The sequence below is a fragment of the Oryx dammah genome, unplaced genomic scaffold, assembly GCF_014754425.2.
Source record: "Oryx dammah isolate SB20612 unplaced genomic scaffold, SCBI_Odam_1.1 HiC_scaffold_14, whole genome shotgun sequence".
NCBI classification, from domain to species: domain Eukaryota; kingdom Metazoa; phylum Chordata; class Mammalia; order Artiodactyla; family Bovidae; genus Oryx; species Oryx dammah.
The window spans coordinates 29,508,118-29,529,349 of NW_024070198.1; the positions used below are offsets into that span (position 1 = coordinate 29,508,118).

Below are 21,232 nucleotides of genomic sequence, written 5' to 3' on the forward strand. Positions count from 1 at the left end.
AGTTGGACTATGAAAGGAAGATTTTAGAATGGGTTGACTTATCATATGGCAAGAGTGACCTTATAATCCAGCAAAAGGTTAGATCAGTCAGCACCTACCTCCTGAAAGAGGGTGTTCTAGGCATCTCTCAAAATATTGAAATTTCAGTACTCCAGACTGATTTATTGTTCTAGCATGAGGGAGTAGCAATTGGATAGGGTAATGTGACAACATGTATCATTAAAAATATTTTCCCAGTCTTCTCCCAGAGCTTTTCCCATTGTTTGGTTTAAATTCTATATATGATTATGTAGCTTATTTTTTACATGCTTAGGTATTTTATTGAGAAACCTAATTTTTTATTTCATTGGTTATAGGAGTTCAGTTAATAATAACTGGTTGTGTCTCTGAATGTGCATACAGAAAGTAGTATTGATTAAAATCATTTTGAACAATAATCATGTTTAATAACAGTCTCAATAACTGAAATTTTAAGCACTGTTAAAGGTTTTTAGACAGTATATATACATCCTATTGAATATCTTATTTGGAAATAAATCAGAAAAAATTAGAGCATGGAGTTATTTGAAAAAGTGAGTGATTGCAACTTTTTTAAAAGCCCAGTGTGCATATTAATGATTTTCATCAAAATAATTTCCCCTTTTATGCATTTATTTCAATATCATATCAAAGCATAAATCAAATCCGTTGTTTTTGACGGCAGCTCTTGCTAATTAGTTGATAAGAAAATGCGTTTTTTGTTTCTGCATTGCCAGGAGAACTGGAGCATTGGTAGAAAAGGATAGGTAATGCTTGAACGTGTTCAGGTCCCCTGTCTTAGCCAAATAGGCCAAAGTCAAGTTCTAGAGCAGTATTGCTGACACCTTGAGATATGCAGAAGCTGCTGTTGCTAAACTTAGAAGTTGGCACGGTTGGACTTCCTTTATAGTAATCCACTTCCACCTAACATTCTGTTGGCTGAGCTGCATGAGCTACCTTGTATTTTATCTTTACTTTCTTCACGAAAAAGCAGTGTCTGTATTTCATTCTGTGGCAGGAAAGCTGATCTACAAACCTTAAATTTTCTCCCTTTTCTTTGAAGACAGTTGACCAATTAATTTTGACTCCGAGGCACTGCAGAGTGCTGTGGCAACACTGACGTGCAGTTTGCCCTCACTGAGGTCGGTCTGGGTGTGTTGTTTCCCCGAGAGTGGGCTCCACCCTTGCTCTAACCGCACGGTGTGGATATCTCACTGTTTAAAACAAAGTTCATTTTTAGGGCAGCGTTGCATCAGAGTTACCACACAAAACCCAGCTTAAGAAAATTACAGCAGCTTCCATTCTTTTTAATAAGTAAGTACAAAATTGTCCATTGTAATCCTGAGAGCTCACAGCTTTAGGGGGAAGCAGAGATAAGATAGATGGTTAATTTTGTGCCAGTTGCTACCAAGGTGCAATATTCTTCTTGGGGAGGAGCCTGTGGCTTTATCAATCAACTAAATTTTTCCCTGTTAGTTCACTTGTCTGCTTTTTGGCCCTCTCGAACAGTTTACTGAATTGTTCTTAATTGTTTGGGGGGATGACATTGACTGTTTAAGGAAAATACTGATAGTCTCTCATGTGCTAATTAAGAGTAAAATGCTTAAAGTCGTGTTTTACACTGAATATATTGGACTCATTAATAGCATAATCTGGCATTACTGTATTTCAAGACATCATGGCGTGAACTTTGTGTGTAAGGGTGGGTTCATTGAATTAAAAAAAAGGCAGCATCTAAAGAGCCTTTATTTCTGTCATAATGATGCTTTGTCCTCCTGCTATTGGGTGTTTGTCAGAAGAGTTGGGGAAGGCTGAAGCCCAAAGTTCTGCTCCATGCCTCGTCTGTGCCTCTGTGTTCTTTCTAGCGTTTGTGACGTGAACGGTAAGTTGAACTATAGGAGATTTATTGTTACTCAGTGAGGGCCACATTCAGCAATAATTCTTTGCAAATGGAGGCTAACTTTCCTTTTTCTCACACTGGAGTTCTGTCTGGAGTTGGGTTTTAAACGCCTGTGAGTATTGAATTATGCACTGACCTACGAGGGCACAATGGAGGAGGCTGTGCTGTGCGATGTCTACACTCTTGTCTTCCTCTCCTGCAGGTTCAGTGTGTCCCCTTGTGGGGCAGACACACCCATTTGATACAAGCAAGTTGAATCATATGCCTTAGTTGAAATCTAAAGCTGTGTGTTGGAAACAGATTTTCTGGAAAGCTTGCAGGGGTGACGTGTCATCCTTTTTGGACTTGGATTTCCTAGCATTTCCTGCTTCAGCTTCTTCTTGGTTGAATTACTACTCTTTGGTAGTAGTAATGTGTTTAGCTATTTTCTAACATCACAAGGATATAAGAATAAAGTAAAAGCATGGTATCATAGAAAGAAACACTAGCTTGGAAATCAAGAGGCTTTTACTTTGGACACTAGTTTATCTGTGAAATTAGGAATTTGGGTTAGCTCTCTAAGACCTGTTCCAGCTTAGAATACTCTCATTCTCTTGGTGAAAGCATCATGCCTATTCCAGAGATGCTAAAGGGAATGCATTAGATTTGAGGAAAAAAAATGTTTCGATGTTAACCCAGAAACATTCTTACAAATGACGTTAGAACTAAAGCTTTGCTTTAAATAAACTGTATGTTCAGAAATTTGAGGAATTTTCTATTTAGTATCTGAGGAGTAGAATTAGATATATAAATCATCTCCTCAACAAGAAAGTGAATTTTCAAGCTGTAACTCGGTGACTCTCTTGCCACAGGTGTTGTGTAGACATGTTATTAAATGTTGTCTATACTCAGTGTGGGCTTCCCTGGTGCCTCAGATGGTAAAGAATCCGCCTGCTATGAGGGAGACCTGGGTTCAGTCCCTGGGTCGGGAAGATCCCCTGGAGGAGGGCATGGCAACCCACTCCAGTATTCTCGCCTGGAGAATCCCATGGACAGAGGAGCCTGGCGGGCTGCAGTCCCTGGGGTCGCACAGGGCTGCAGTCCCTGGGGTCGCACAGAGCTGGGCTGCAGTCCCTGGGGTCGCACAGAGCTGGGCTGCAGTGACTAAGCAGCAGCAGCAGCATGCTCAATGGACAGTTATTAGTTCTACAGCCTTGGGTAAGTGGCTTTCAGTCTTTTAAAAATATATATATTTTGCATCATGACCCAATACATGAACAACATACATACCACTTAATCTCCAAAATAAATTTTTTTTTAGCACAAAAAACACACTGCTGTATTTTCTGTTCTGATTCATTTAAAAAAAAAAAAGTGTGTTTCAATTCACTGAGCTAGATGACCTCTGCTGTCCCTTTGAACTCTAGGAGTATAGTTACTCCTGGACTTTTATCATTGCTCCAGAGCAAAACTTGGCAACTACTTTGCTGTTAAATATTGAAGTTAAAAGCTTTTCTAGATAGGTTTTATTTAGAACGGTTACAGAAAGTCAGTAGGTGATATCTCATGCTCTATCTTATTTTTTTCTTGTAATTATTATGTAGTATTGAAAAAATGGGTTTTTCCCCCTTAGCCCTATTACATAGCTGCCATCAAATCCCTTCCTCTTTACCTCCAGTGTGCTGTACAGATTCTATTTATGCCTACTGTATTAGTGAAAACTAACATACCATGCCATGAAAAGGGTTAGAAAGTCTTTTCCAGAGAAATAAACTGTGTGTCATGTAGATTAGATACAGAGTATCAAATTAGCCTTGATAGACCCTATCTTTGTTTTCCTCAGAATTTTCCCAGGGCTCAATATAAGTTACCTTCTAAAAAGTATTAGTTTTGTACCTTAAAAAATGCACATGAAAAAAGATGAGACAATATAAAGGACATATGACAAAATGTCTCTTAGGCACCCTGATGTTTGAGCCCTGTGCCCCAGTGGGTATTTTCTTCTCTATTTTTTTCCAGGAAATTTCTATGAATATGAGTGGATATCTTTTTTAAAAATCCAAATAAAATTATATTACACATAAACCATTGTGTATCTACCTCATTCTTTTTAATGGTTGTACGGTACTTCAGCGTATGGATGGATATACTGTCATTTATTTAAGCATTCATCTTTTGATAGATACCTGCATTATTTCCATTTCTCCCTTATCAGATATACTTAGTCTATCAGTCTTCTCTCCTACCTCCATTCTGGGACAGAACCTAGAACCGAGGTGCTATTGGAAAGGGGTGAGAGTGCTGTGTGGAAATGGAAAAACCCCTTACCACCTTTTGTTCCTCTGGGACCTACCAAAGTAGGCCCCACTGTCCTAACTATCATGAATGCCTAAAACTGCCCTGGGAGTCATTTTTCAGTAGATTAATGAAATAACATTGGGTTCAAAGTCTGGTAACTAGAGTGTGAGATTGTAATTAGGTCACTTAACCCCCTTGATCTTCAGTTTTATCATCCATAAAATGACAGATTGAAACAGATGAGTTTTAATGTCCCTTCCAATTGTAATAGTTACATAGTATTTTTTAATATTGGCTTAAGCTCTAGAACCCAAATTGTATGAAGTTTCTGTTATTTAAATTAAAAACATCTTTTGTGTATGTTGTGTGGTCTGTAATTTGTTTGACCTGCCATATGGTCTAAGCTATTTAAAAGTATAAGAATGTTAAAAAAAGAGGGAAGTTGAACAATATACTGTATTTTATATAAACTCTCCTTTTCTAAAAAAAGAAAAATCACTTTCAGAAGTATAAAACCCTTTCCAGAAGTAAAAGCAAATCTTTTTATCAAGCTTTTGAATACTTGAGGAGAAGATTCTGAGTGAGGTGATGTTTGTTTTTAAAATGGATCTTTGTAATTTTCAATGAATCCAGCCATTCAGAGTTAATCCTAAGGGCTTTGAAACTTGGCTTCAGTCCGCTTGTTTAAATTGTTTTCACATTCTAGCCCTCTAATCCATCTCCTTGTTTCATTGAATGCTAAAATTGATGTTGCTTGACATAGCTGAAGTTTTCTGATTTGGTGCTGAGGAAGCAGCCTTAGAGGTGAACTGTGCACTCCCATCCTGCCCGCAGAGTTATCAAGTTACATAGCGAAGTTACAAAGTAACAGAAGCAGGAGTTTTTGCTCTATCACATGTAGGATGTTTCAGTCCAGTTGCTCAGTTGTGTCCGACTCTTTGCGACCTCATGAATCAGCGCGCCAGGTCTCCCTGACCATCACCAACACTCGGAGTTCCCCCAAACTCATGTGCATCAAGTCAGTGATGCCATCCAGCCATCTCATCCTCTGTTGTCCCCTTCTCCTCCTGCCCCCAATCCCTCCCAGCATCAGAGTCTTTTCCAATGAGTCAACTCTTGGAATAGGATGTTTAGCATTGCCTATTTCACAATTCTTATAATTCTGTCAAATGACAGCTATCCTGAAAGCAAAATGGAATAATGTCTTCATTTGATTTATATCATTACAACAGGGAGATAAGAAGACATTTTCTTGGCATGAAAGTGGAGGCGTCTGTGTGTGTGTGTGTGCGCATGCTGGTGACCCTAGCTTCTTAGCAGAAAGCTTGACATACCTTGAATAAGTGTGCCTCCCTGAAACCTGAGAGATTGTTATCCAAATAATGCTAGTATTCCATGTTAGTTTTCATGTCAATTGTTTGACATAGTTCAGATTAGCAAAATGTATTGAGGGCCTTCTAGGAGCCAAGAACTGCATTAAATAGTGGGAATGCCAGGTAACAGAGACAGGCTGACCAGAATCTACTAAAATGACAACTGTTATTTCTTACATTGTTGCAGTTTCCCGATATCCACTGGTAAGTAGAACTGGGCAGAAAAAGTTCTTCAAGTTTGAGAAAATAAATGAAAACAAAGTATATTTCCGGTATTTAATAAGGGGTATTAATATCTTCTTAGGGTTGTGTCAGTTACTCTTCTGTGTGTGGGTCTGCTGGTGACATCAGTGTCCCACTAATCAAATTCTAAATGAAACACATTTGTGATACGTGGATTAATTGAGCCCTCATTTTTGCCTATTGTTGCACTTATTGTACCTTATATTTTATAATGGCTTAAACAGTTGCTTGTATGAAACTAGAAACTGGTCATACCATGTCTTGATGACATATCGCAATATCCTTGTCAAGTTACTTCATCCATTGTGGCATTTACAACTAAGGAAATTCTCCAGAGTTTAGAAATATACAGGATACTTCTGCCTACAGGATGTTGAACAAACTTCGTCTAAAACATTTGAAATCGTAGTAGAAAAATAGTCCCAGGATAGCAAAATCAGTCAAGTAGATTTTCGTTTGAGCTGAAGCAGAAAGCTTTTTAAACAAGAGAGAAATAGTCTAATCATTACTCTGGTCTGTTAGTATGAAATCCCAGAAGGGACTGCTTTTTCTCCTTTGGAGCCCAGCTCTTGGCCAGGGTCCTGTGACACACAGTGGGAATTCACTTCCTATCAGGAAACGCTGTTTTTCAATGTATTATCTTGTTGAGACAACCACAGTGGACAATAGGCTATTAATGTATTAGAACAACAAGTGTCATAACTAAGCCAATATTTGCTTTGTTTTGAGTGTCACCCTAAAAAAAAAACTTTGGCCAGGCTTCAGAATATGTTTGACCATCAGTAACTGCTGGGTACAAAAGCCATGACAGTTAAAAAGAACAAAGAAGGAAAAAGTGCTTTAATAATGGAGATGAACTTTTGCAGGTTTACTCTACTCACTTCCTATCAACAGAGAGAAAAGAATAAATTATTTCAGCTACGTTTTTGAGGGTATGAAAAATGTCCATTTAAAAGCCTGTTTTGAATTTTGGAAGCCATACCAAGAAACTGGTATAAAGAAAAAAGCCTCCAATTCAAGTTCTCTCACATAATATCAAGCCTTCAAAAGCTATTACTTTTATAATGAATGATTAAGAAGAAAACTCCATTCAGGGTGTGGTGAGTTAGTATCAAGACACTACTATAATTATGTGATAAGACTACAATAAAATTTCAGATTTAGAAGGTTGGCTGGAGGTCATCTGTTTCAAACCACCTCACTTTATACATCATGAAATTCAGACCTTACCTCTTCACTGAAACCTTCCCTTACTATCTTGATCCAGAATTCTGTTTATCAGCAGTCCTCAAAAACTCTTAGATATCTTATTTACTTTTGTATTTTTCCAAAACAGTTTAATTAAAAAAAGGTGACGAATCAGAAAAAATTAGGGGGTGGGGAACCCAAAAGAGCCTACCATGTGAGTCCACTGTCTCAGTCACAAAGAAATACCATCATCAAAAAAGATATTTAATACAAATTTTATACAAAGAAAGTGTGAAAAAAAAAAAAAAACTTCCATATGCTAAAAGCAATTGTGCTTCACAAATAAGGCCAGCTAGGCTAGGTTTTTGTTTTTGTTTTTTTTGACAACTGCAGTTCACATGTTCTTTCCTGTTTCCTTCTAGTACTCTTTTTTTTAAATTTCTTCTCTAATATGGATAACTAGCTGGAAACAGTACAGTTCACATCCTCTTATCAATATGGAAGAGAAAGGAAACAAGACTAAAATGTACAACAGAATGTACTGGAATGATATCATACAATTAATTTTTCTCATATACACACATCACCTTTTTGCTTTGTTCAATGCTTCTTGTTTTACACAACATACAAAACGGTACTACAGCATATGTAGAGTAACACCACGGCGGTGTCCTGTTCCCCCTCAAATTGCCTTTGTTTTATGCTGACATAAAAAGAAAATGCCATCATACAAATACTACATACATGCTTCATCTCAACTCTTAGATACCTTATTTTTATTTATCTGTCATTTGTCATAAACTAGCTTGTACTGTCAGTATCTTTCCATGCAGTCGATAGAGAATTTTGATTCTCAGTTAAACTAAAAAAGTCTTCAAGGGCAGGACCTATCTGTGCTTTATATCTCTTTATACTCTTTATCTAACAGCTGGATTAGTGGATAAGTAGTTTTTTTGGTTATATTAAGATGATATTTTGTAGCATTATTTGTATCTGGCCTCAGAACACAGTGGTTAAGTATAGATTTTTTTTAATTGTTCTTTTTATCCCTTCACATTTTTTTGTGATTACTTTTCACTCTGCTACAGACGTTTCACAGGTTTCGTTACCTCAGCCATCTTGGGTGCCTGGCCATTCGGATCAAACTGTGATTAGCCCAGTTTTCAAGAGTTGCTCTAGATTCTCTGCCCTAGTTTACTGGAGAATGGGATATTATAAGTCAGTAGCCCTACTCACCTCACTCAGTTTAATAAACCCTTACTGAGTAAATGTAAGTGGACAGTGAAGAAAGGAAAAAGATGTTTGCCCAGTTACTGGAGCAAACAGACATAAACAATTCAAAAGCAACACAGACTATGATAAAGTGCTTTGGGAATACTAAGGGGAGGGGGAATAGGGAGGCTAATTCTGATGGAGGAGACATGGAAGGAGTTGGTTTTCTAATAGACCGCAAGGTGTAGATTAAGATTTGACTGGATGGAGATGAGCAGGGAAAACTTTCCAAGTGTGTGAGAAATAATGTGATCAGAGCATCAGTTAGGGAAATGGCTTTTGTTTGGGAGAGTCATCATTTTCCTCTAAATCTGTGAGGGATCCTAAGGCTTTTTCCATCCTGTTTTCAGAGCCTGAATTTTAGAAACCCCAAGCCTGATTCTGAATAATTTCTTTTTTATAGATGGGACTCCAGGATGCTTTAAAAAAAAAACCCAAAAAACAAAACTTGAGGGAATGACTAAGAAAATGGTATGTTTGGAAAATTATGGTAGGTAACTTTGTGTTACTCAGATGTAACCGTGAACCCAAAGGATTGTAGTATCCGTATTACCTTTTAGATGTTTAGAATAATACTTTACAACTTTATGGAATACTGTTCTCTGACAGTAGAGATAAAAAGTAGACACAAAGTATTTACAAACTCTGGAGAGCTACTTAAGTTACTAAGCGCCATGAAGATTGCTTTTTATTTGACAGTAGGCTTTAAATCCAGCTAAATAGGCTCTATAGAACTAAACTGAGTCTAGTCTTTGTGAGCATCAGAAAAACAAGAATCCTACTCCAAGCTTGAATGTAAATTATAGCAAGCAATTTAAGTAGACCCTTCAGGCATGTATGAGTGGGCACAAAAAGCTGAGTCTTAAAATATATTCTCCCTAGTGAATTACTTTGAAAATTTAAAGAAGTGTTCTCATTATCTAAAAAAAGGTATAAATGACTCTAAATTCTTATGAAAGCACACACCAAGAAAGTCTGTTTTGTGTGTTTTTAATCCTGGATACGTACCTACCAGCCCCTTAAACTCAAGAAACTGGTGCTTGAGGCACTAGGTGATTTTTCTTTTTCATGAAAGTTAACATTTAATGTACAGTAGCTTTTAAAATTGACAAGAGTCAGACACGACTGAAGCGACTTAGCAGCAGCAGCTTTTAAAATTTAGTTTATTGCCAAAACCTTTAGTTAAAATAATTTTTTAAATGTCGTTCATATTTAAATCTTCTCTTACATTGAGAGATCGTGTGATCAGCATTCTTTATATCATATGCTGCTCTAGATAAGGTGAAAAATCTTGAGTCAGATAAATTGAGGGACTTGGGCAAGTCACAGTCTCTCCTGGGACCTGTTTCTTCTTATGGAGAACATGAGGGGGTAGTACTTTGTAATAATACTCTTAACACCTTTAAATTCTAGAGATGCTCTTCTTCTTTTGGTTGTAATTAGATAATATTAGGGAAGGCAGTATTTATTTCTTGGAGGAGTTGTCATTTAGATTTATAAATGCTGGTTGTTTCTGTTATCCTTACAAAGGTATTTTTCAGCCTCTTGTTTTTAATAAGCTTGCCTCCATAAATTAAAGATGTTGTTTTAAGGTTTTCTCTTTTCCGCTGAATTTGACATTAGATTTTTTGATCTTCTTTAACATTGCTTCTTAAACTTTTTATTAAGACTCTGTTTCCAGCTGCGGGTTAGAGGGTTCGGTGGTAGTCTCTTTATCTTCCCATCATCTTCAGTCTTCTCTATGTTCGTATCTGAAAAGAATCTCAGTCTCTTTTCTCTTCGATGGATTGTCATAAAATACCAAACTGTGTGCACACACATTTTCAAGATTCTTACTAATACTGACTAGGCTTACTTCTCAAGGCTAAATCTTATTTTATACCAGGTCAGAGTCTAGACCTCTTTAAATGAATCTACAAGCCTATGTGGCAGTATATGTCTAACACAGTTCTAGATGAAATAATGAAGCATATGTAATCTAGACATTAGGATCCAAAGGACTCCCCTCACCTCTTTCTAAAGCTCACAGTTAACAGTTTTAGATTATACTTTGGAGAAGATAAAATTTAGTTAATTGACTGAGGGATTTTACTTGTTTATTATTGACTTGATAATCAGATTGCTGAGTCACACTCTGTACTTCATGCTTTTACATTCTGGAAACTTGAGTGTAAGAAAATACAATCTGTGAAAACATATATCTTATCAAAGAGTTCACACTACAGGTGGGGACTTGGATTTGGAGCTGAGTAGATAGAGGAGTTGGAAACATTTACCACAGGAGCTTAACCAGTTATACATTTGAAATGACTCAAAATCTGAAAACCCTGAAGTTTAGTGATGGGGACAGGTATAGCAGAAGGTCAAGATGCAACGTAGTGTAGGTTCTGGAGCCCGTATGCTTGAGTTTATATCACAGCTACACACACACTGGTGTGTGATCTTGGACATGTAACTTCAATATGCTGTTCCTTTGTTTGTAAATTGAGTGTGGTAATAGCACCTACCTGCCTAAGGTTATTACGAGGTTTAAATGAGTTAAAACATGCCACATTCTTAAAACAATGTTAGATAATACAAGATGCTAGCCATTACCCCTCTCCTCATAAAAACATTCAAAAATTGTGTTTTTAAAAATTCTGGTGTGATTTGTTTAATGGGAAAATGCAAAAGCTAAATTACTAAGAAGGATAGTGTTAGTAACAGAGTTGGAATGGCTGAATGCTTGACAAAGATTTGGAATCCAGGCAAGACCCTTGAGGATAGGACAGATTCCTCGCAACAGGCAGTCGGAAAAAGCCCAGGTGTAAGATTGTTGGTGTAAGGGAGGTTGGACAGTAGGTTTCAAACCCTGGCCTGTAGGCAGAGCATAGGAACAGGGTGATTTGGAGAGGGTGGCCATTGGTAGAAGTCTGGATGGGAATTAAAACCGGGGAAGTCTGCCTGGCATCAGCAGTCCCCTGCTAAAAGTCAAGGTTTGTGCTATTAGGTTACTTCAGGGAACAGTAGAAACTGATAGAAGGGTCTAAGACTAAAATCTGGGAAAGAGGGTCTTTAGAAATACTTTGAATACTTTAGAAAGTATTTTGGAGTTACCTGATAGAAAAGCAAGAAAGGGATTCCCTGGTGGTTCAAATGGTAAAGGATCTGCCAGCAATGCAGGTAAACCCAGGTTCAGTCCCTGGGTCAGGAAGATCCCTTGGAGAAGAGAATGGCAAGCCACTCCAGTATTCTTGCCTGGAGAATTCCATAGACAGAGGAGCCTGGCGGGCTACAGTCTATGGGGTGGCAAAGAGTTGGACCCAACTGAAAAACTAACACTTTCATTTTTGAGTGAGTGGAATGGCTAAGAGAGAACAGAGTTTGATTATTAATAATCAGATAAAAGTATCGCTAAAGTGAAAGTCAAACATCAGAGTAGGAGCAGCAGCAGCAGGTCTAACCTGATGCTGAGCTGCTCAACTAGTTTCTTAAGGTTTCTTGTAATCCTGTGGGCCCCCAGAGCCTGGCATGAGGCTGAATCTGCAGGGTAGGGTTTAGTGATCCCTATCGTGGGGAGAAGGGCAGAAATGCAGCTTGTATGTACACATGACAGGAAACCTGATAAAAGTGAGGGAGTGCCTTTTTAAATTCACTCTTGCTTAATGAAAAGACATTGCATCAGACTGAAATGTTTTATAACTTGACAACTGCCTTAACTGTTTCAGCTGTGATGGAACCAGTAGAGCCCACTGCATCTTTCACTTGTGGTTGATGTTCATTGTGAATCTTCATGGGGTTTTACAAAGACATTTCTGTTCAGAATCTGATATAACAGGAACATTCTTATCTTTTTGCTTCAGATTTTCTTGGGAACAGTGTCTCTTGGTCTAACATTGCAAAAATCACGCCATCGTGGAAGACATTTATGTTGCATTGCCCTTACTTATACCAAATGATATAGCAAAAGTCATTTGGCTTGCTATTTTGATTTCTGTCATTCCTAAAGAGCTGACTTTGATTTTGCAAAGGTGTGCTATCCTCCCTCACTGTTGTGATGGTAAAATGCCTCCTAAAATAGCTGTTATTAGGATGGAAATTCCATTGGAACAGTATTTATGTTAGTTTCCTAGGGCTACCATGACAAAGTACCACAAAATGAGTGGCTGAAAACAAGAGAAATTTATTCTCATACAGTTCTTGAGCCCAGAAGTCCAAAATTAGGGTGTCAGCAGGGCTCGTTTCTTGTGGTGGCTCTGAGGGAAAATCCGTTTTGTGTCTCTCTTCTAGCCTGTGGCAATTGCTAACAGTCTTTGGTGTTCCTAGGCTTGTGGCTGCATCAGTTCAGCCTGTCCATCATCACATGGCTCTTTCCCTTGTGTGTCTTTGTGTCCACATCTCATTTTTTTTTTTATAAAGACACTAATCTTTATGACCTCATTTTAATTTGATTACAAGTTAAGACCTTATTTTCAAATAAAGTCACAGTCTTAGGTAATGATATGAATTTTAGGGGATACTATTCAACCCAGTACAGTATGTAGTAAAAAATTTTTAGATTTAAAGCATAATTCATTTGAAAATAATAGTCCACAAAAATAGATTTAAAAATTTTTTTTTAATTTTTTTGTGGTTGATAAACATCTCTTTTCATGGACTTCCACTTAAAACCATTATCAGAGTTCTGAATGACAGGTTATGACCAGTATTTTTGGAAGTGATTTTCAAGTACTCTTACGTGTGTGTGTGTGTGTGTTGTGTGTCTGTCTGTCTGTGTGTGTGTGTGTGTGTTCAGTCGCTCCAGTCTTGTCTGACTCTTTGCGACCTCATGGACTGCAGCCCACCAGACTCCCCTGTCCATGGGATTTCCCAGGCAAGAATACTGCTGTGGGTTTCCTCCTCCAGGGGAATCTTCTTCACCCAGGGATTGAACCCGATCGAACCGAATGCATCTCCTGCATTGGCAGGTGGGTTCCTTACCACTGAGCCACCTGGGATATTAAGCACTATTACCTGTGCTTAATAAATTACATTTTCATGACTCAGTCTTAGACTTTCCATAGAAAGAAAACAGATGAGGTTGTGGTGATCTTGAAATCCTACTTACCATCCAAAATCTGGTGGGAGGAACTTCTTCAAATCAGATTTCTTTGCAGGAGCTATGTATTGAGTTACCTACAGCTTTTGGATTGACTTTTTACAGCTGTATTTTATAATTTATAATCATAAAATCCAGAAATCCTTAGTTGAGATAACTGAAATAGTAGAACAAAATGAATTCTTGGAACTAACTCGTACCTTGGGTTCTTTAACATTTTCTGTATATTTTCCTTTCAATTTTCAAAATAAACTTTGCCTCATATTTTCTGTATCAGCCTTCATCCTGTCTTTGCTGGTCACAGTGATGACATTAGGAGTGGACATTAGAAGCACCATCTCCAATAACAACTCAGTTTTCTAGATCAGCCTTTTGGGTGAATGTTTTATTTTGCAAATTCAATTTGTTTTTAATAGTGTAATGAACTTCTGTAGGACCATTTGCATTTCTTCAGAATGAGGAACTAGAATTTCTTGAGTTCAGAATTTAAAAAAAAATAGGTATATGTAAGGTTGGAATTTGAGGGAGTTAAGTTTTATATATAACTTGTATTCTGATACTCACTTTGGAAAAATTTTCCTGAGGTTTCAGAGGAGATATGCAGAAATAGGTAAGAGTGAATTTCCCTCAAACATTCCTCTCAAGAAAATGTCAAAAGTGGCAACTTTAAATTTTTCAAGCTCAGTGCTGCACGAATAAATTTTTTTAAAAGCTTTTTTCCAGGACTAAATAGTAGAGCCAAAGATTTAAGGTATCTCCAGAAACTGAGAGCAGTGCCTCTTTCTTTAAAAATCATAATCTCCAGTGATTCCACTTTTTAAAACCTCTCATTTATCATGAGCTGTCAGGTTTTGGATAGTTTCCTGGATCTCAATTTAAAAATTTTCACTGATACCAGGGGACTTAATAACAGAAACTAAATGTCTTAGAGGCACATTTGAGTAATCAATCCACTAGTCTCTGTCAACTTTCTCTTAGGGAAAAAAAAAATCTACCTTTTGGTTTTTTCCTAACCATTTCCAAATATACTTTATGTTGAAGACAAACGATGACTGAAGGGATAGATAGAGAACGTTCATCACATTTTGTAGAAAGAAGGGTATAGGCACCGAGGCCACGTGTTTTTGAATTCTGTAAGATACTTGAGAGAGTTCCTCTCTCTCTGGTTGTTTTACTCATCATTTTACAGGAATATATATATATATATATTTAAAAATCAGTTTTATATTTGCTTTTTCAAATGATTCATGTTGGGAGCAATTTGAGCTAAGCCTAAAAAGTGATTTAAGTTTAGGCTTCAAGAAATTACACTTCTTCTGAACTTTTGGTTCATGTCTTCAAGTTTGTAACTCTGTCCCTTGCATGCCCATTAGAACTGGTCAATTTGACCTATTTATAATGAGGCTTTTTTCAGTTTAGTGATGAACATTTTTTCCAGTCCTAGCAATGTCTAAGCAAGTGACTTTCTCTCTTTTCCACAGCCCCTACTCTTCAAATACAGACGACCAGGTCACTGTTCCTTGAAACAGGTAATGTTGATCAATGAAATATTCTTCATCAACTGTTAATACCTTAGTGAGAAAGAAATTAGATTCATTTTGTTTGTCCAGCAGTGAATGTCTTTAGTCTTTGAATCACCCTGCTCAGTGTAACCCAGCAAGGACCTACTTGAACAACATGTATTATGGTTATATAGAACTACTACTGTGTTCCAGTTATTCAAGCACAGGATGTATATTTCATGTTTGCTAAAATAGTTTATCTTAATTAGAAGTATTACATTTATTTATAAAACAGTTTGAAGCCAGAATACTCCCATAGCTGTGCTCTCCGATTGATACCTTTCTTTTGTCACTTTTTTTAATGTATGCCGAGCCAGCTGTCAGTTTTCATTAAGTACAAGACCCTTAGAAACATGAAAGGTGGTTGTTACTGTTATTAGTTTGTTTTATTATTGTTGGCATTGTTTTCCTTGACTTTAAGATAGATTTTTTTTAAATTGACGCATAGTTGATTTACAATACTAATTTCAGGTGTGCAACATAGTGATTCCCTATTTTTACAGCTTATACTTCATTAAAAGTTATTATAAGATATGACTATAATTTCCTGTGCTGTACAATATATCCTTGTTGTTTGTCTGTTTTATACACAGTAGATTGTCATCTCTTAACTCCACTCCCCTGATTTGCTCCCCTCTTCCTCTCTCCCCCTTTGGTAACCACTGGTATATTTTCTACGTGTATGAATCTGTGTCTGTTTTGCACGTACTTTTTTTCTTTAGGTTGCACATATAAGTGATGTCATACAGTAGTTGTCTTTCTCTGACTTATTTCACTAAGCATAATATTCTCTAGATACATCCATATTACTGCAAATGGTAGAATTATTTTTTTTTTCTCATGACTGAGTAATATTTCATTGTATATATATGCACCACATCTTCTTTATTCTTTTGCCTGGCACTTGGGTTGCTTCTGAATCTTGTGTATATAAATAGTGCTGCTTTGAACATTGGAGTGCATGTCTTTTCAATTAGTGTTTTGTTTTTCTGGATATATACCCAGAATTGGAACTGCTGGATCATATGGTATTCTATTTTAGTTTTTTGAGTTAAGTTGAATTTTTAACTCAGGCCCAAATCAATAGTATCTTTTGCTGATCACCTGTAGATTCATTGTTTCCTAGTCTTTTGTGTTGAAGCTTAAGAGTTTATGAAAGTGAAAAGTGAAAGTGAAGTCACTCAGTCGTGTCCAGCTCTTTGCGACCCCGTGGACTATAGCCTACCAGGCTTCTCTGTCCATGGGATTCTCCAGGCAAGAATACTGGAGTGGGTTACCATTTCCTTCTCCAGGGCATCTTCCCAACCCAGGGATCAAACCCAGGTCTCCCAAATTGAAGGCAGACGCTTTAACATCTGAGCCATTAGAGTTTATAGTTTTATATTAAAGGTATACTCAACGACTCAATGAACATGAATCTGAGTGAACTTCGGGAGTTGGTGATGGACAGGGAGGGCTGGCATGCTGCGATTCATGGGGTCACAAAGAGTCGGACACGACTGAGCGACTGAACTGAACTGATACTCAACAGAAGTAAGGTTTCCCAGGTGGCTGACTGATGAAGAATCCTCCTGCCAATTCAGGAGACACCAGTTCAGTCCCTGGGTCAGGAAGATCCCTTAGAGAAAGGAATGGAAACCCACACCAGTATTCTTGCCTGGAAAACCCCGTGGACAGAGGAGCCTGGCAGGCTACAGTTCATGGAGTCTCAAAGGAGTTGGACACAACTTGGTGACTAAACAACAGCAATAGAAGTCATTTCAGAAGAACAGAAAAAGGATTCAGAAATTTAAGAATGATTTGGATCAATTTTAGGATTCTGGCAATAGGCCGCAGAAAATTAAATTTATACCAGTTTGGTAACCATACAAGACTTTTTTACTTTACTACTTTGAGAATATTTATCATTTCTGTTTTGGAGCTGAGTATTATAATTCTAGAATATATTTTCAGGTGCCCAGTAAAGAAAGACAGTAATTAAGTTTGTAATAGCTGTATATACTTCTAGGAAATAAAGCCCTTTGAGCTGTTCCATCTTTTTTGGTCCACTGTTCCACACCTAATTAAGATCTATAACTGTGGGTTAATTCCTTGTTTGGTAGTCCAAGGCAAATTGCTAAATCTCAGGGGTTTTCTTTTAATCTATACAGTGAAATTACTGCCAACATAATTTTTTTCCGAGGGTGGATTTGTTTCATTATACATCAGATGAGATGGTTGGATGGCATCACTGACTCAATGGACATGAGTTTAAGTAAATTCCGGGAGTTGGTGATGGACAGGGAGGCCATGCTGCTCTCCATGGGATCACAAAGAGTTGGACAGGACTGAGCGACTGAACTGAATTGAACACAGTTAAAGACCCTCAAATCTTTTTCAAGTTATGCTAAATTAACTTTAGAGATACAAATGTAAACCTGAACATAATTTATCGTTAACCCAGGGCACAGTCAATGTCATTCTGATAATTCTAATTAAGATATAACAGTTGTCTTCTAGGTAACAATTACAACTTCCAAAATACTAATCATTGCCCAGGTGGTGGAATTTTCATACGGACTTGAGCCAGTTTAAGGACCTTACCCCGCATGTGTTAATTAGTTCCTCTTTCTTTGAAAATGAAAATTGTATGGAATATTCTGTGATATTTTATGATACTACTCATCTTTGCCTATCTTATTAAACTTCTTGGTCTGCCCATCTCCTAACACTCCTTGTTCTTATGTATCTTATTTATCTGGGTTGCTGAGTACTGATAGAAAAGAAGGCCAACTAATGAGGAAGCTATATCGTGTTGCATAAAGAGCTAGGAGAACTTAGATCACCCTGATGATGGTAGGTGTATAATCTTGGGCATGTCTCTGAATGAAGACCTCTTTCATTAGTTATCTAATCTAGAAAACTAGAGATTTGGCCTGGCTGTTCTCATAATTTTTGCTTCAAAGCCTGTAAAGAATTAAAGTGAAAAAAGACAGATCCTTAATTTCCTAGTAATACGTTAGTGATACTTCTTAATCTTTAAAAGTCTAGTTACTTAAGGAAAATGTGTTAGGTCGTTTTAGTCATGCAGAGCACCACTGGGCAGCTAGCCCGTTTGTGCATCTGCTTTTCTGTGCATGCTAGGCAGGCAATCATAACATTGAGTCCATTTACAAGCACTAGGATTTTTAGGCTTTCTTTATAGCCTATTCCTCTCAGTCAATACTATTTATAAAATACTTGTGTATGGTGGGCCTTGTTTTTTTCTTATATTTCATTTGAGGCATAAATTTTGACTATGGGGCTATCTGTGATTGATATGGTAATACTAATAAATTAGTATTACTAATGTTAATATAATTTTACAGCAGTATCTGATACTTCCGCATTGTAGCTTTAGAAAAATTGCTCAACACTTCTGCGTGTAGTTTCCTCTTATCAGTAAAATGTGTTCCTTGATTCTAGTCTGAAATACTCCAAGAGAGCTCCCAGAATCAGTAGCCATTATAGCAATAAGATTACAATGCTTCATGGGCTAATTAAATCTTCTTCCATTTGGGCATTTAGAAAGTGCCATCTATTACTCAGTGCCACTCAATAGCTTTTTTTTTTTTTCTTGGCTTTTATCTACTTCTAGTTCAGTTTTCCATATCTATCAATTTCCATGTCATTTGTGTATAAAATTTTGGCTAGCAGTTGAAAGTAGTTCATGTATTTTACAGTGTAAAATGAATAAAAACTCCACTGGTGAATCTGATGTGGCTTGTCATAGTTTATGCAGAGTCTAAGTTGTTTTCTAGAACTTTATATACGTTCACAATTTTATAGTAACTTTCATCAAGAAAAACTAAATAAACCAGCATTTGTTATTGTTGTTGTTAACCAAATATGCTGCTTTGAAGTCTTGGCATATATTTGATTGTTTTAAATACAAAACAGTGGGCCTGGTACTTGAAAAGTACACCCATCTTTTTGCTTATATTCTGGAGAAAGCTGTTAAAAGTACCAAGACTTTCAAATTTGGAAAGACTTTTCATAAGTAATAACTTTTCATAGTATTGTTTTTACCGTTCCCAGCCTAGAAGTAACACAAACCAGATTGATTTGGAAGGAGTTGTGATATAGTAAAATAATTCAATTCAGCCGCTGCTGTGGAGTACTCTGTCCTTGTGGGGACTACAAACATAAGCAGAGAGATCTCAAAAAGTGAAGTGGAAGTAGCTGTGAGTCAAGAAAAAATGAAGGGAAAAAAAACCCTGTTATTAAATAACAGGGACAATACTTTCTAAGTGTTCAAATGCAGGAAAATTTAGTTATCCCTCAAAGCACTAGGATCTCATTGCCATAATCTGCCATAAATATTATTGTTAAAAAAATCAAGGAATCGCTTCTTACTCCCTTCCATCTCTCTAGCACATATACATTCCCCCATCTCCCTCCCTCCTCTTGCTCACACACACTGGTTTCCTTTCTATTTCTTATCCGACCATGACTTAGAGTGCCTAGGGCAGTGTTTTTCAAACTGTAGATTACAACTTAATAGTAGATCATGAATAAATTTGACCAGCATTTTTTTAAAGGGAGAGATTAAGATAGAAAATATCAGAATATACCACATAGTAAGGGAAAGTATTAGCATCATGTCCTGAATTTGTTTCAGTTATACATCTCATGTATTTGTATGTGATTACAATATAAAATATATTTCTTATTGTAGATTGCCATTTTTTAAAAGTTCAAAAGCCATCATTCCAAAATGTTTCATCTAATTGTGTCTTGAACCTAATGTTCTTTAAACGTACATACTAGATAGTTACTGCATAAATATTTGGATGGGATTTTTAAAGCTAGAACTTTGTTTGATATCTTGTTTCTAATCTGCATATCCAGAGGAAAACCTGTAGTGTTAAGTTTTATAATATTTTTAAAAATCTGTTTTCTGCCTCATTTTCAATTCAAAGAACATTGTTGAAAGACTATTTTTCCTGCCAGTGGAGTTCAAACTGGTTTGTGCTCTCATATTGTTATGAAGTGATAGAAAACATAACTGTGTAATAGGATTGGTTAATTTTAAAGAGAAGGAGTCCTAGAATTGAGTTGTTTTGAATATCACCCAGAAGCAGAAATCTTTATGCTTAGAATTAGTTGTTCAGGGTTAAGAGAAACTAGAATCTACTACTTACTTCCCTTTAAACATGCTTCCTTAGGGCTCCATATGGTGAAGATGCTGACTCTCTTCTAAGCCATGGCAGTTCTGGTATTAATTTTTTTTCTGGGACCTGAGTAAAATCTTTTCAACCCCTCAGTGCCACTGAACAGTGGCTTGAATTAGCATTTGAAAAGAAACTACTAGTTACCCCTGCCTGAATCTGACTTGTGGTTAAGACTGTGGGCGTTAATCTTCTCCAGTCAACAAACAGACATCCTGGAATGTGAAGTCAAGTGGGCCTTAGGAAGCATCACATAGAACAAATCTAGTGGAGGTGATGGAATTCCAGTTGAGCTATTTCAAATCCTAAAAGATGATGCTGTGAAAGTGCTGCACTCAATATGCCAGCAAATTTGGAAAACTCAACAGTGGCCACAGGACTAGAAAAGGTCAGTTTTCATTCCAATCCCAAAGAAAGGCAGTGCCAAAGAATAGTCAAACTACTGCACAATTGCACTCATCTCACACATTAGCAAAGTAATCCTCAAAATTCTCCAGGCCAGGCTTCAACAGTATATGAACCGTGAACTTCCAGATGTTCAAGCTGTATTTAGAAAAGGCAGAGGAACCAGAGATCAAATTGCCAACATCCGCTGGATCATCAAAAAAGCAAGGGAGTTCCAGAAAAACATCTGATTTATTGACTATGCCAAAGCCTTTGACTGTGTGGATCACAACAAACTCTGGAAAATTCTGAAAGAGATGGGGATACCATACCACCTGACCTGCCTCCTGAGAAATCTGTATGCAGGTCAAGAAACAACAGTTAAAACTGGACATGGAACAGACTGGTTCCAAATCCAGAAAAGAATACATCAAGGCTGTATATTGTCACTCTGCTTATTTAACTTATATGCAGAGTACATCATGAGAAGTTCTGGACTGGATGAAGCACAAGCTGGAATCAAGATTGCCGGGAGAAATAACCTCAGATATGCAGATGACACCACCTGTATGGCAGAAAGTAAAGAAGAGCTAAAGAGCCTCTTGATGAAAGTGAAAGAGGAGAGTGAAAAAGTTGGCTTAAAACTCAACATTCAGAAAACGAAGATCATGGCATCTGGTTCTATCACTTCATGGCAAATAAATAGGGAAACAGTGAAAACAGTAACAGACTATTTTTTGGAGCTCCAA

General features: G+C 37.1%; 1 protein-coding gene across 10 annotated transcripts in view; it reads left to right on the forward strand.

Annotated features, from left to right (window-relative positions):
• The window catches only part of ADD3 (adducin 3), a 129,083-nt gene that overhangs the window by 68,724 nt on the left and 39,127 nt on the right, over positions 1-21,232 (forward strand). For 4 of the 10 annotated variants that reach the window (XM_040254405.1, XM_040254400.1, XM_040254399.1 and 1 more), the window contains exon 2: positions 14,830-14,877. The exons of 4 other annotated variants lie outside the window; for them this stretch is intronic. The gene's annotated coding sequence lies outside the window, so the exon portion shown is untranslated. Of the gene's footprint in view, positions 1-1,311; positions 1,333-14,829; positions 14,878-21,232 lie in introns of those variants that run through there. 2 more of the 10 variants (XM_040254401.1, XM_040254404.1) reach the window with 2 other exon arrangements.